The sequence below is a fragment of the Balaenoptera acutorostrata genome, chromosome 10, assembly GCF_949987535.1.
Source record: "Balaenoptera acutorostrata chromosome 10, mBalAcu1.1, whole genome shotgun sequence".
Taxonomy (NCBI): domain Eukaryota; kingdom Metazoa; phylum Chordata; class Mammalia; order Artiodactyla; family Balaenopteridae; genus Balaenoptera; species Balaenoptera acutorostrata.
This window is the reverse complement of record NC_080073.1, coordinates 46,558,919-46,574,607: the sequence shown is the minus strand read 5'-3', so window position 1 is coordinate 46,574,607 and position 15,689 is coordinate 46,558,919. Positions and strand designations below refer to the sequence as shown.

Sequence of the window (15,689 nt, the reverse complement as noted above, 5' to 3'; positions counted from 1 at the left end):
ATATAACAAAATTTTGGTTTCTTTCTCTCCTCTCATATAGCAATTTATTTAAACTCTTTATTGGATATTTATATAAACTATATCATTGTATATTCTTAAGCTATATAAATGTAAGATAGTTTAAAAAGAGAACAGAAATGTAATAGGACTACTTAAACAGATATTACCTATATTTAATTTAAAAATAACAATATGCTTCCTTCTATCCCATAATATAGTAGTATATTTTTACTCTCCTGTCAAAGATAAACTTTACTTTGACCTGTAGCTCTGCTCTTATCAAGTATATGTTTCATTGATTCCTAGCATCAGTCCAATGTGATGACATCAAGCTAAATATCCTCTCAACAAAGGCATTTGCCCATGGGAAACTTAGGATTTTACTTACTAGGTTTATCTTATGAACCTGCAACAGCAGGCTTGTAAACTTATAGGAATTAGTTTCCAGCTCTCCAAAAATGTCCATCTACTTTGTATCTACAGGTTTGTTTTGGTAGAGCAGCTGTTTGTCAGTCAGGTACTTTGTATCTGTAAATTCAGCAGATGGGCTATCTATGTCTGAAATGTCCATCATTTTTAAACACTCTGAAGCATGCTGGATGTCGTCATAAGTTAAACCTCTCTTTCTCAGGGAAAATAGTTTAAAGCACAGAGATAATCTGAAGTTGTAAAATTAAATTCTAAATCAGTTACAGTTTTAATAAATAAATTGGGATTAACGGATACACACTACTATATATAAAATAGATAACTATCAAGAAGGACCTACTGTATAGCACAGGGAACTATGTTCAATATCTTGTAATAACCTATAATGGAAAAGAATCTGAAAAAGAATACATGTATATATATATCTATATATAGATATATATATGTATATGAACCACTTTGCCGTACACCTGAAACATTGTAAATCAACTATACTTCAATTTAAAAAAAATTTTTTTTTTAATTAATTGAGAAAGTCCTGTTTAAACTGGCTGCCCTTTTCTGGTGACACTTTTTTGGAGTTCTAAAGCAGTCTTACTTCCAAAAATCAAGTCATTTTTTGCTTGTATGAGTTTTTGTTGCAACCTATCCCTAACATCAAATGACTCAGGTGTACTCAGTTCATCCTTTTTCAGACTTTGTGGCCTCTTCAAAGATCATCAAACAGCTTTGGAGAAAGAGCATATAAATTGTTTTGCTATAATACTTTTCTCCACTCTCATTAATATATTTCCAAATTAAAGAAGGACATTGTTACAAACTGAATGTGCCCCCAACCCCAAAATTCATATGTTGAAGCCCTAACCCCCCCCCCCCAGTGTGGCTGTATTTGGAGATGGAGCCTCTAAGGAAGTAATTAAGATTAAATGAGGTCATAGGTGGGGCCCTGATCCATTAGGATTAGTGTCTTTATAAGAAAAGACTCCAGAGAGCTTGGTTTCTCTTTCTCTCCACATCCTCACAAAGAAGAGGTCATTTGAGTAGCCGTCTGCAACCCATGGAGAGAGGCCTCATCAGTCACCAACCCTGCTGGCACCTTAATCTTGGACTTCCAGTGTCCAGAACTTTTCTCCACAGTGTGCAGTATGCTCTGTTTGGTTATTCACTGCCCTAATCCAGATGTACACGTCCTTCAATCTGTCATTAAAATAAGTCATTTAGCAATGGAATAGAATAGAGAGCCCAGAAATAAACCCACACACCTACGGTCAATTAATCTTCGATACAGGAGGCAAGAATATAAAAGGGGAAAAAGATAGTCTCTTCAGCAAGTGGTGCTGGGAAAGTTGGACAGCTGCATGTAAATCAATGACATTAGAACACACCCTCACACCATGCACAAAAATAAACTCAAATTGGCTTAAAGACTTAAACATAAGACACGACACCATAAAACTCCTAGAAGAGAGCATAGGCAAAACATTCTCTCACATAAATCGTACCAATGTTTTCTTAGGTCAGTCTCCCAAGGCAATAGAAATAAAAACAAACATAAACAAATGGGACCTAATCAAACTTACAAGCTTTTGCACAACAAAGGAAACCATTAAGAAAATGAAAAGACAACATATGGAATAGGAGAAAATATTTGCAAATGATGCAACTAACAAGAGCTTAATCTCCAAAATATACAAACAGCTCATACAACTCAAAAAAAAAAAAAAAAAAAAAACCAACCCAACCGAAAAATGGGCAGAAGGGGCAGAAGACATTAATAGACATTTCTCCAAAGAAGACATACAGATGGCCACTGGGCACATGAAAAGATGCTCCACTTCACAAATTATTAGAGAACTGCAAATCAAAACTACAATGTGTATCACCTCACACTGGTCAGAAAGGCCATTATTAAAAAGTCTACAAATAACAAATGCTGGAGAGGGTGTGGAGAAAAGGGAACCCTCCTACACTGTTGGTGGGAATGTAAGTTGGTGCAGCCACTATGGAAAACAGTATGGAGGTTCCTCGGAAAACTCAAAATGGAATTACCATATGATCCAGCAATGCCACTCCTGGGCATATACCTGGACAAAACTATAATTCGAAAAGATACATGCATCCCTATGTTCATAGCACCACTATTCACAATAGGCAAGACATGGAAACAACCTAAATGTCCATCAACAGATGAATGGATAAAGAAGATGTGGTACATATATACAATGGAATACTACTCAGCCATAAAAAAGAAAGAAATGCCATTTGCAGCAACATGGATACAACTAGATATTATCATACTAAGAAAGAGAAAGACAAATACCATATGATATCACTTATATGTGGAATCTAAAATATGCCACAGATGAACGTATCTACAAAATAGAAATAGACTCACAGACATAGAGAACAGACTTGCGGTTGCCAAGGGGGAAGAGGAAAGGGATGGACTGGGAGTTTGTGGTTGGTAGATGCAAACTATTACATTTAGAATGGATAAACAACAAGATCCTACTGTATAGCATAGGGAACTATATCCAATCTACTGGGATAAACCATAATGGGAAAGAATATTAAAAAAAAGAATGTATGTATGTGTATAACTGAGTCACTTTGCTGTACAGCAGAGACTGGCACAACATTGTAAATCAACTATATTTCAATAAAAAAATAAGTCATTTAGCCTTCTTTTTCAGTGATGTCTGGGTCATACTGGCATTGGTAGGATAATCATTCTTGTTTTCATTATCTGAACTCTTAGAAAACATGGTCATGATATTCACAATGTCAAAAATTAAACTAGCACTATCTCAATACAAAGTTCAATAGTTAATCCACAAGCAAAATGAAAAATAGACTGTTAGTGCTCATGATTACAACACACTTAAGATGGACACTTAAGTCACATCATTTGGAGTGATGTTACAATGAATGCTCCATTTTTGTGAACCATAAATCATGGTTGCCTGCATCAATGGTAAGGGAAAAAAATAAGCAACAGCAACTACAGAAGGCAGATAATCTATGCCATATCCATCTGACACTAAAAATAGTATTGCCTTCAGCCCCTATTTTTCAGGTAGCCTCGTGGGGTTCTATATTCTCCCCCAGACTTCTACATCCATCACCAAAAACTGGGACTTTTTGTGTCCTGAGGAGGGGTTTCCTGGGATTCTAAACTTTCAGTGCTAAAATTGGGATAGTACTGAGCAAACCAGGGGGTTAGTCACCCTTGCCTAAAGGAAGCTCGGAGTCTATATCAGTTATATCAACTTCCAGAATGGATGGATTCAATGAGTATAGCTATACTTACTGAACATCCACAATGATCAGGTATATAGTGCAAGGTTTTTTCATGCGCATTTAATTTTTAAAAAAATATTTATAATAGCTCCACAAGTAGCTGTTATAGTCTCCATTTTATAGATGGAAAGAGTAAGCCTCAAAATCTAGGCTCCACCACTCATGGAATTGGGGAAAAGTGGAAAATGGATTTTTGTCCTTCCCTTGGCTAGAGAGGAACCATATCTGAGTAAACTAAGGGTCAGACACACTGGCAAAGAGGAGAAAATTCAGTAACTCTAAGGGAAAGACAACAAATTATAGAGAGGTGAGTTAGGGCCTGACAGTCCCACTGCCCTTTGCACCCTCCAGGTGGCTCCTTTTGTTTCTGGAACATTAGGACCTTGTTTTATTAAGAGTTGCATCCCTTATGCAGTAATTCTTAAACTTTGTCTCTAGTGGCAGGGCAGAGAAAATTTAGACCCAAGGCACATGACCAGGGATGAGGCTGTAAACCACCTTATGGTCAGCACGTACTTGAATGTTAAAATAATTAATTCATTATTAAAATGTTTAAATACACTTTGACCTTGTATTTCAAAATCTTTGTCTGAAATTACTGCTCCAGAAAGCAGTAACTATGGGCAAGCTAATTAACATTTATATTCCTTATAAAAGCAAATATAAAATGATGCCTTCCCCTCTCTATTCCACAGTCTCTGTGAGAATTGAGAAGAAATAATTTACATAAGACAGATTATTTAAGCTTATTACTATTTGGGGAGTCAAGGATCCATGCTTATGTCACGACTGTATTTTTTCTTTTTCTGAAATTCTACCACTAGTTCTCACTTGTAAAACAGTCCCAGCTCAGCCAAGCAGGACATATCACATTTAAAGGCTAATTCCCTGGTCCAGACCAAAGAGTTAAGATAATCAGTATCTCATTTTCATACTTATTTATCTTGTGTTCCAAGTGTAGGCAACAAGGTAAGTATTGGCTATTTCAGATTTATTATCTTATCACCACAGATCTGAGCAACACTGTAATAAAGGGTATAACTTCATTATAGATATTTGATCACTAAGAGCTTTCAAGCCTCTTTCCTCCCTCTTCTCCTATCGCCCCACACCTGGACAGGCCTGTAAGAAACCCTACGGGCTCCCTCTGCTGGTGCCAGTGGAAGTTCAAACCATGCCAGCCCTGCAGGCACACTTAGAACCCTCACCCCAACGCTACTACCTACACACAAAGAATATCCAAATGGCCAACAAGGATATGGAAAAGGTACTCAACATCATTAGTCATTCGGGAAATATAATTAAAACCACAATATGTTACATCTATACTAACACCAGAATGGCTAATATTAAAAAGACTACCCAGGGGCTTCCCTGGTGGTCCAGTGATTTAAGACTCCGTGCTTCCAATGCAGAGGGCGTGGGTTCAATCCGTGTTCGGGGAACTAGAAAAGACTATGAAGGAGGAGACTGCAGAGTATCTAAGACTCTCATACACTGCTGGAAGCAGGATACATCATTACAACTATTTTGTAAAACTTCTGGCAGTATCTGTCAAAGCCAAGCATACGCCTAACCTGTATGATGCAACAATTCCACTCATATAATAATTAATTAATATAAAATTATATAAGTGTATCTATCTACCTATAGATATTCAAGAGATATACATGAATAGGTCAGTCAAAAGGCATGTAAAAGAACGTTCATAGTATTTACAAAAGCCCCAAATCTGAAGCCACCCAAATATCCATCAACCAGTGGTATATTCAGTCAATGGAATAGCACTCAGCAATTTTAAAAAGCCTCTGCTACACGTAACAACATGGATAAACCTCACAGACAAAATGTGGTAAAAGCATCTAAACATAAAAGAGCAGATACTAAATTATTTTGTTCGTCACCTACACTAACCTATAGTAAGAGAAATCATTACAGTGGTTGACCCTTGGGAGGAGGTTGACTTGTAGGAGACATGAGGACGCTGTCTGGGCTATCTTGATCTGGGTAGGAGGCATGAGACACCTCACTGTTTGCCTCCAGTGGAGCCTACCTTGCTATTCTCAAGCTTGCTTTTTCTTACTTAGCAATATATTGTGACCATTCCCATGTCAATAAAAGTAGCTCTCTTTCATCAAGTTTATGTTGCTGTCACATTTTTTTATTAAACATACTTTCAGGAATCTTGTCTCCCTAAGCAAGTTACAAATGCTACAAGGGCAGGGTCTCCATCTTGCAAATCACATGAAGAAAGAGAATTTGGAGCTGTGGAGATAGTCAGACCTGGTTTTAAAACTGAATTTCACCACTTTGGGCTGTATAACCTTGGACAAATAATGTACCCATCCAGCCTCAGTTTCCTCATCTATAAAATGGGGATATAATGCCTACCTCGTGAAGTTTATTAGAAAGTTTTAAATAGACAACGAACGTAAGGAACGTAATACCTAACGGGTGCTCATCGAATGACAGCTGTCTTCTCTTCCAGCCTCATCAAGGCCTTGCTCATAGAGCCCTCAGAAAAGCTATGATGATTCTCTTACCTTGTTCCTGGAACCAAGCAGCAGTCTAGAGAATAAATGAAGGGCAGCATCAGCTCAACGTGCTTCCTAATGCCAATCGCTTCTTCTCAAGGTCAGCAGACACTGTCTAGCTGATCACACCATTTAAGACCTGAGGATGAATTCCGAGAACGCATAGTAATGGGTATCCTGAATTGCTCTCCCCAGTCACAGACAGCAATCCCCTCAGAAGGTATAAAAACGAGGAAATGCACTGAACTTCAAGGCTGGCAGGTGGGGTTTGACAGAGACCACCTAGGCTAGTCCCAGAATCAGGAGTATAAGAGAAATGTGTTCAATAATGAGGATTTGAAGAAGTACATAGCACCCCTGCGTGGCCAACATTCCATATGGAAGCTGTTCTGTGCTTTGATGCAGCCTGGGGTTTCTCCTAACTGCTGTATCATGTCCTGGCTTCACAAGGGTGGAGACAGAACTAGGACACATTCAGGAAAATGAGTACAGTTGGTCCCACAATCTGTTCCTCCCCGGGAAGATCTGTGGCTCTGAGCCCACTGTGCCTCTAGGGCCTCCTAGCTTCATAATAGGCATTAATTCAACAACCTCTTACCATAGGCATTGTACAGACCTTAACCTGAGCAAGCCCCACCCCACTCCTTTTTTTCTTTTTTAAATAAATTTATTTATTTATTTTTGGCTGCATTGGGTCTTCGTTGCTGCGCGCGGGCTTTCTCTAGTTGTGGCGAGCGGGGGCTACTCTTTGTGGTGCGTGTGCTTCTCATTGTGGTGGCTTCTCTTGTTGCAGAGCATGGGCTCTAGGCACGCAGGCTTCAGTAGTTGTGGCACGCGGGCTCAGTAGTTGTGGCTTGCGGGCTCTAGAGCGCAGGCTCAGTAGTTGTGGCACAGAGGCTTAGTTGCTCCGCAGCATGTGGGATCTTCCTGGACCAGGGCTCGAACCCATGTCCCCTGCAATGGCAGGCGGATTCTTAACGACTGCGCCACCAGGGAAGTCCCCCACCCCCATTCCTATATTCTGCCCTCTGATCTTTCAGTGTGGGTGGGATTCATGAAAGTGTATTTCTTGCCAGACTCCTGCCTTCCACTGTATATGGCTGTCTACCTTCTTGTAGGTTTCTTAAGCAATATGAGGACAGATGCCATGACTAACTTATTCACAAATGTAATCTTGGCACCTATCACGATGCTTGGCACAAAGAATGAGCTTAATAAATGTCTGCCAAATAAATGAATGTTAAAGTACTTGAACTGTCCAATATATGCTGTAACTACTGATTGCAGAAATCACTTCACTCACTCACCTCTTGATCCAAGATTTCTTAAGTATCTCCCATGTGCCAGGAACTATATAAGGGGCCAGGGTAACAAAGATGACTAGAACGTTATCCTCTGCCCACAAGGATCTCCAGGTGGGAGAGAGAAGGTGTGGAAGTGAATAATATGACTAGAGCTACCATAAAGGAATGAGCAGGCTTCCCTTGACACCTGCCTGATAGGTGGGCTAAGGCTTCTGAGCCAGCTGACTGTTCGGGATGAGTAGGAGCTCTCTAATTAGGCAACTCGGGAAGGGGAGGCATTCTACTCAAAGGGAACGGGACGCTGTGCATGAGGCTGGGTCAGGGTCACTTTGCATTGGCCAAAGCAAGTCTCATGGCCAAGGTTGACTTCAACAGAGTGTGAAGAATAACCCTCCCCCAGAGAGAATAAGTGACTCTTTGGTGAATGGCAATATGAACTCATTGCCCACATGAGCGGTCCTCCCCGCAGACAGTAAGCTCCAGGACTGTTTGATGCAAGTCAACGTTTCCATTCAAAGATCGACCAGAATTCAGGAATTGAGGGGAAGCTACAGAGTGTCTCTCACATTTGATGACGCCAATCCACCAGGTACTGGCTTTATCAGTTTTCTCTTTGACCGAGAAGCCCTGTGATCTGGCCATGTTGTGTGTACTTTCCTTCTTTGTCCTATTCTTCAGAAAAGGATAGTCAGAGAGAAGACCCGTCCATCTTTGGCTTTGTTTAATAGACTTTCTATTACTACTGAGCTATTGCAACAAATACTGACATTCTCATCTGGTCCCTCAACAGTCACTCAGTATGCCCTCCTAGCTCCTCCAAACTCAGGGACATTAATAAAACCTTGCTCAAATCTCCTCTACCTGCTGCCTAAGAAACAGAAACTTTCTCAGAAAAGGCTTTGAGTCATCCCTCAGGATCAATTCAGATCCATCTACACAAGTCCTTAAGAAAGAAGAAAAGTCCTTAAGAATTGAGGCAAAAGGTAGTATATTGCAATTTGTTCTCTTCTCTTTTGTATTCTTTTCAGGACAAGATCAGTCACAAGGATGGGGAATTAGAGAGTTGGATGTCTGTGCTCAAATCATCATATTAAGTTAAACATTTTTGAGTGGTATTTTAAAATATAAAATTTAAATTGGTCGTACCATATCCCTATTGGCTACAAGTTGGTAGATGCAGTGAAATTTAGAAGGACATAACCCACTTTCTAGCAATGTTAACAAATTTTGCTGTCAGTTCCCATTGTACTACAACACTCAATAAAAAATAAATAAACTTCTAATTTTGTTATAATTACACAGACTTTTCTGAGATATCAATACGCCTGTAGCAAAAACTTTATTAAAGTCAAACCCAGCAACATGGTGCTCTCAGGACATTGTTTCAGGTATTATCTCAATAACCCTCCACCTTATAGTGTCCATTTGAGGGCTTCTCCTCCATTCCAGTTGCTGGACTGGTGGTTGGTTCTCCTGGCATGGATGGCATGCAGTGCAGATTCTATCACAGGGTGGCACAAGACTCAGGTGCCTAATTAGGTACCAGCATATTCTTGGCATTGGAAATATACTGAGGCATAGCCACTCCTCCTCACTAAACATTGTATTGCTTAAAATTAATTCAATTTTTAGCAAGTCCAAGCAGCTATCAGCTTCTTGTCATGCATGCCTGTCTCAACAGTTGGCTCTGCTACATAAACAATCAGATCTTCACATGCACATTCATTTATGTAACATCGATTGCCAGCCAACATGGTTCTCTAGCCTTCTTCTCCATCGCCAGGCTGTGATAAACTCTACAGTTGCTTTCCCCAACTCTTCTGTCTTTTGTTCCTATTATTTTCTGTAAGTGCCTGACTCCTCACCAGTAAGGCCTCTGAGTAAGATCTTCAGTTCTGAGTATGCAAGGGGAGACAGAGGCTGCGACTGGCCCTTCCACAGGCTCCGTGTGCGGGAGCCAGGTCCCGGGAGGTCTTTCAGCGGCAGGGCCAGGAGTAGTGAAGAAAGAGAAGCCTGGGATACCTACCTCAAGAACCTAGAGTGGGGCACAAAGCAGCAATAGGGGTAGATGAAAAACGAAAGTGGTGCAACCATGGTCACACGTGGAGACATACTCACTGAATTTGAATTCAAACCTCTCAGTAAACCCCCATGTATTCATTCGTAAAATTCTGACAATAGGACTTCCCTGGTGGCACAGTGGTTAAGAATCCGCCTGCCAATTCAGGGGATATGGCAAGATCCCACGTGCTCCAGAGCAACTAAGCCTGTGTGCCACGACTACTGAGCCTGTGCTCTAGAGCCCGTGAGCCACAACTACTGAGCCCTCAAGCCACAACTACTGAAGCCTGCGCACCTAGAGCCCATGCTCCGCAGAAAGAGAAGCCACCACAATGAGAAGCCCGCGCACCTCAACGAGGAGTAGCCCCCGCTTGCCGCAACTAGAGAAAGCCCACGGGGAGCAACGAAGACACAACACAGGCAAAATAAATTTATTTATGGGAAAAAAAATTGTGACAATAATAACCCCTTACTGCACAGAGCTATTATACCATTGAGATAAAGAATATAAACTCCACACAATAATACTCGGCTCACGTTAGGTGCTCAATAAAGAAGATGCAGTGTACATATATATGAAATATGATGCAGCCATTAAAAAACATGAAATAATGCCATCTGCAACAAAATGGATGGACGTAGAGGTGATCAAACTAAGTGAACACAGTCAGACAAAGACAAATATCATAGGATAACACTTATAGGTGGAATGTAAAAATTGATACAAATGACAACTTGACAAAACAGAAACAGACTCGCAGACTTCAAAAAGACATTTATGGTTACCAAAGGGGAAAGGTGAGTAGGGGGGATAAATTAGGAGGTTGGCATTAACGTATACACACACACACACACACACACACACACACATATATAATAGATCATCAACAGGGGCCTACTATACAGAACAGGGAACTCTACTCAGCACTCTGTAATAACCTAAATGGGGAAAGAATTAGAAAAACAATAGACATATGGATATCTATAACTGAATCAAGTTGCTGTACACCTGAAACAAAAACAGCATTGTAAGTCAACTCTACTCCAATTTAAAGTAAAAGTTAAATGAAAAACAAAACAAAAAAAAATACGGAAAGAAATGCCTACTCTACTGCCCTCAGGCCTAGTGACGTGGGCTGGTGTCACATCCCTGGAGCCTGAGCAGGCCTGGGTCCCCTGGCTGGAGTACGCTGGTGCTGAGGGAGCCGGGGGGAGGACATGCCAACAAATGAGCCCCGCCCGGACTCAGGGTGCCCCGTCCCCTCTAGATGGGACCACAATCACCAGATCCAGGCAGGCCCTCCTACACCTAAGCCAAGCCTACTGCACCCAAAAGATGGTGGACCCTCTGGGCTCAAAGAACGTTGACAAGGGACCTGGTCACCAGGTCCCCCAGTGGTAAGGTCCCCACCTCCAGCCTCCTTCCTTAGAGTCGCCCCACGTACGGATGACAGCACCCTCAGCAGAGTGGTTATGCAGGGGTTGGCATCTGCCAGGGTAAGGGGAAGAAGGAATGAGGCACAAGCCCTTGAGTCTTTGTGCTGGCATACTCCCCTCTCATTGACAAGCCAGGAACACAACTTCCCCTAAGGCTCTGGTTGCCTGAGTCACCGCACTGGAGCATGAAGAAATCCTGCCGCCTTGTGGCCGCTTCCTGTAACAACAGCTATAAACCCGGTGCTGCTGGGCACTGAATGTTCACAAGGCCTGAGGGGCGTTAAGTGACACCTGCCCTCAAGTAATGTTCTGGGGTAGGTCATAGAAGGAGAAGAATTCAAAAACGGGAAGACTTTCCAGAAGCCCATTTCAAGAGGTAACTTTTACTCAATTGTTTAAGGAAAAAATAAATAAAAGCACATGAAAAGATGCTCAACGTGGCTAATTATCAGAGAAATGAAAATGAAAATGACAACGAGCTATCACATCACACCAGTCAGAATGGCCATCATCAAAATGTCTACAAACAATAAATGTTGGAGAGGGTGTGGAGAAAAGGGAACCCTGCTCCGCTGTTGGTGAGAATGGAAATTGGTTAAGAGCCACTGTGAAGAACAGTATGGAGGTTCCTTTAAAAACTAAATCTAGAGCTACCAAATGATCCGGCAATCCCACTCCTGGGAGTATATCCGCAGAAAATCCTATTTCAAAAAGACACATGCACGCCAACGTTCATTGCCCTATTGAAAATGGCCAAGACATGGAAGCAACCAAAATGTCCATCAACATATGAATGGATAAAGCAGATGTGGTTGATATACACAATGGAGTATCCATCAGACATTTAAAAAAAAACAACAAAGAATGAAATAATGCCATCTGCAGCAACATGGATGGACCTAGAAGTGATCATTCTAAGTGAACTCAGTCAGAGAATGACAAATATCATAGGATATCACTTACACGTGGAATCTAAAAATTGATACAAATGAACTACTTCACAAGGCAGAAAGAGACTTGCAGACTTCAAAAAGAAATTTATGGTTACCAAAGGGGAAAGGTGAGCAGGAGGGATAAATTAGGACGTTGGCATTAACATACACACGCTCATATATATAGAAAATATATCATCAACAAGGACCCACTCTATAGCACAGGAAAGTCTACTCAGCACTCTGTAATAACCTAAATGGGGAAAGAATTCGAAAAAGAATTCTTTTGATGTATTGATATGTATAACTGAATCAAGCTGCTCTACACCTAAAATAAACACAACATTGTAAATCAGCTCTACTCCAATATAACCTAAAAGTTAAATTAGAAACAAACAAAACAAAAAAAGAAGAAGAAGAAGGAAAGAAATGCCTACTATATTCCCCTCAGGCCTGGTAACCTGAGCTAATGTCACATCCCTGGAGCCTGCGCAGGCTTGGGTCCCAAGGATGGAGGGTCCTGGGGCTGAGGGAGCTGGGGAGGATCTGCCAGCAAACGAGCTCCCGCTGGCCCTGTAGTGCCTGGTCCCCTCTGCATGGGACCACCGTCACCAGATCCAGGCAGGCCCTCCTACAGCTTAACCAAGCCTAGTGCACCCAAAGGATGGTGGACCCGCTGGCCTCGAAGAGCTTTGACAAGTCACCTGGTCTCCAAGTCCCCTAGCAGTAAGGTCCCCACCTCCAGCCTCCTTCCTTAGAGTTGCCCCACGTACGGACAAGGACGACAGCACGCTCAGCAGAGTGGTTTTGCAGGGGTTGGCATCTGCCTGGGTAGGTGAAGGGTAAGGGGGAATCTAATGATTGGTACAAATGAACTACTTGACAAGCCCAAAACAGACTCACAGATTTAAAAAAGAAACTTATGGTTACCAAAGCGGAAAGGTGGGCAGGTGGGATATATTAGGAGGTTTGGATTAACATATACTCATTAATATACATATAAAATAGATCATCAACAAGGACCCACTGTATATCACAGGGAACTCTACTCAATATTCTGTAATAACCTATATGGAAAAGAATCTGAAAAAGAATTAGTATATGGATATATATAACTAAATCACTTAGTTGTACCCCTGAAAGTAACACAGCATTGTAAATTAACTGTACTCCAAAATAAAATAAGAATCAAATTTTAAAAAATATTTAACTTATTAATAATCATGAAAAGCAAAAATAATTTTTTCTATTTGTTTTGTTGATTAGTTGACAAGACAATACTGCACTGAGTTTATCATTTTTGTAAAACTGGGAGAAACTGGTAAATGGTTATCACACATAACCAGTAAAGTACTTCGAAAAATCTTTCCACATATCCCCAGGGATAAAAGCATCCTAGTATGTAAGACACTGAAGCACGGTGTTGTGTACTCCATTTACATAGATGAAAAACAGACCAATCAGAAACAGTGTGATTAAGGATCCCAAACACTCCATGATGCTGGGCACAGAGAACACACGTTTTCATTTTAATCAAATAAAAACAAAGGGCATTCCTTGTTTAACTCACCTGTAGAACCTGCTCTCCTGTTCCTCCTGCTTAGGGGTCCCTGGGGCTGGGTGAAACGTGACTCTTTCCCTTGCTCCAGATGAGAGACCAGAGCTAGTTTGGAAGTGGACGATGCTGCTTGAAGGGAAGAAGAAACAACACAATGAAGAGCAGAGTCACATGGGTCAGTCTCAGCGAGGAGAGTAACCCCGGGGGAACTGAGCAAGAGGTACCCTAAAGAGGTACAGGAAGGGTTCTGGGAGGAGATCTTGGACAGTGTTTCCAAGGAAGCCTGAGACACTCTGGGAGGCGAATTTCTATTTAAAGGAAAACAAATGTTTTACCTTCCTTGTTAAAGAATGGAAAATTCTCTAACTGTGGAAAACAGATGTATGGCTCCTAGGAGCAACTCCCACATGGAGACAAAGGGGCTGAGTTCTCTCAAGATAATCTGGAGGTTCAATACTAGGGTGAGGGTACCAAGAGACTGCTCGAGCCCTGGTGTACCCAGAGAATCACCTCTAAGGCAGGTGCAGAGGGAGGACAGCTTTTACAATGGAAAAAGAAGGAAAGCCTTCTTGGAAGCCAAATAGACTCCAGGGCTCTGTGTACCTGGAAACTCTTAACATCGCCATTTGGGGTCAGTTAATAGTTATAAGAGAACCCTTTAACTTCTTAGGGCCCAGAGAGAACAGCAGCAGAGAGGCCTTACATAGAGTTCTCCAGCATCACGCTCCTGCACAAGGCCCTCTGAGCAGGTATCAAGCTGGCCCATTCCTTGTCAGTGAAGTACACAGCCACATCCTCAAAAGCCACTGATTCCTAAAACGACAAGTTCCTCCTATCCCAGGCCTCAGGACTTTGGTGATGGTCAAAACTGTCAATGAGAGGCTGAGAACAGCATCTACAAGGACGTATATTTAGTACTGGGTCCCTCATGTGCCTGAGCGGTTTTTGTGTAAAAGTTGCAAGGTGTAGAGGAAGAGGACAAAAATTAAAGGCAGACAGCCAGCCAGAGTTCCACATACTTTCCCAGTTAGAACAAAATACATCTTCACTATGAGCTTCCAAACATATGCGACCTCCAAACAGACTATAATATAGACGCTAGACTTGGGCCTGAGCATGAATGTATATATATAAAAGAAAAACTAACATATAACGGGATATGGCTGCTACCTTAGCTCTGAGCCCCTTCCCACTCTGTATAATATATTTGGGTGATTATTTGGGCTGCTCATATTCTTGTCATTTCTCAATTGTGCTTTCATCCAAGTTCTTCTCATTCTTGTCTCCTTTCTCACTACCCCAGGCACAATGCTCTCACATTTGTCCATGACTCCCCACCCCCATGTAGAGGTAGTGAGGTTAGAGAAGCACAGGAAAGTACTGCTTACTTGAGATGGACTAGAGAAAAGTCTGTTTATCAAAGGACAACATTAAGAGAGTGAAAAAGTGGGAATTCCCTTGCTTTCCAGTGGTTAGGACTCTGCGCTTCCACTGCAGGGGGCCCGGGTTCCATCCCTGACTGGGGAACTAAGATCCTGCAAGCCTCGGGGCACGGCCAAAAAAATAAATTAATAAGAGAGTGAAAAAGCAAGCCACAGACTGGGAAAAGGAACTTCATAATACATACATCTGACATAGGACTCACATCCATAATTACTACAACTTGGAGGAAAAAAAATGACACACAATGTAAGAAACAATGGGAACGTATCTCAACAGTGACTTCACATAAGTGGACATCCACGTATGCAATAAACATATGAAATGGTGCTCTGTATCACTCCTTAATGGAGAAAAGGCAATTAAAAAACCCCAATATGATATCAAGAATGAATGAGAGGGGGCTTCCCTGGTGGCGCAGTGGTTGAGAATCTGCCTGCCGATGCAGGGGACACGGGTTCGAGCCCTGGTCTGGGAGGATCCCACATGCCGCGGAGCAACTGGGCCCGTGAGCCACAATTACTGAGCCTGCGTGTCTCGAGCCTGTGCTCCGCAACAAGAGAGGCCGCGATAGTGAGAGGCCCGCACACCGCGATGAAGAGTGGTCCCCGCTTGCCACAACTAGAGAAAGCCCTCGCACAGAAGCGAAGACCCAACACAGCAATCAATCAATCAATCAATCAATCAGAACGTG

At 41.8% G+C, this 15,689-nt stretch overlaps 1 protein-coding gene across 1 annotated transcript in view; it reads right to left on the bottom strand.

Annotated features, from left to right (window-relative positions):
• The window catches only part of GASK1A (golgi associated kinase 1A), a 77,320-nt gene extending 62,184 nt beyond the window's left edge, over positions 1–15,136 (bottom strand). The window contains exons 1-3 of the mRNA XM_007193466.2: positions 14,259–15,136; positions 13,568–13,681; positions 6,273–6,402 (exon numbers count right to left, since the gene is read on the bottom strand). The gene's annotated coding sequence lies outside the window, so the exon portion shown is untranslated. The remainder of the gene's footprint in view (positions 1–6,272; positions 6,403–13,567; positions 13,682–14,258) is intronic.
• Positions 15,137–15,689: the final 553 nt, after the last annotated feature.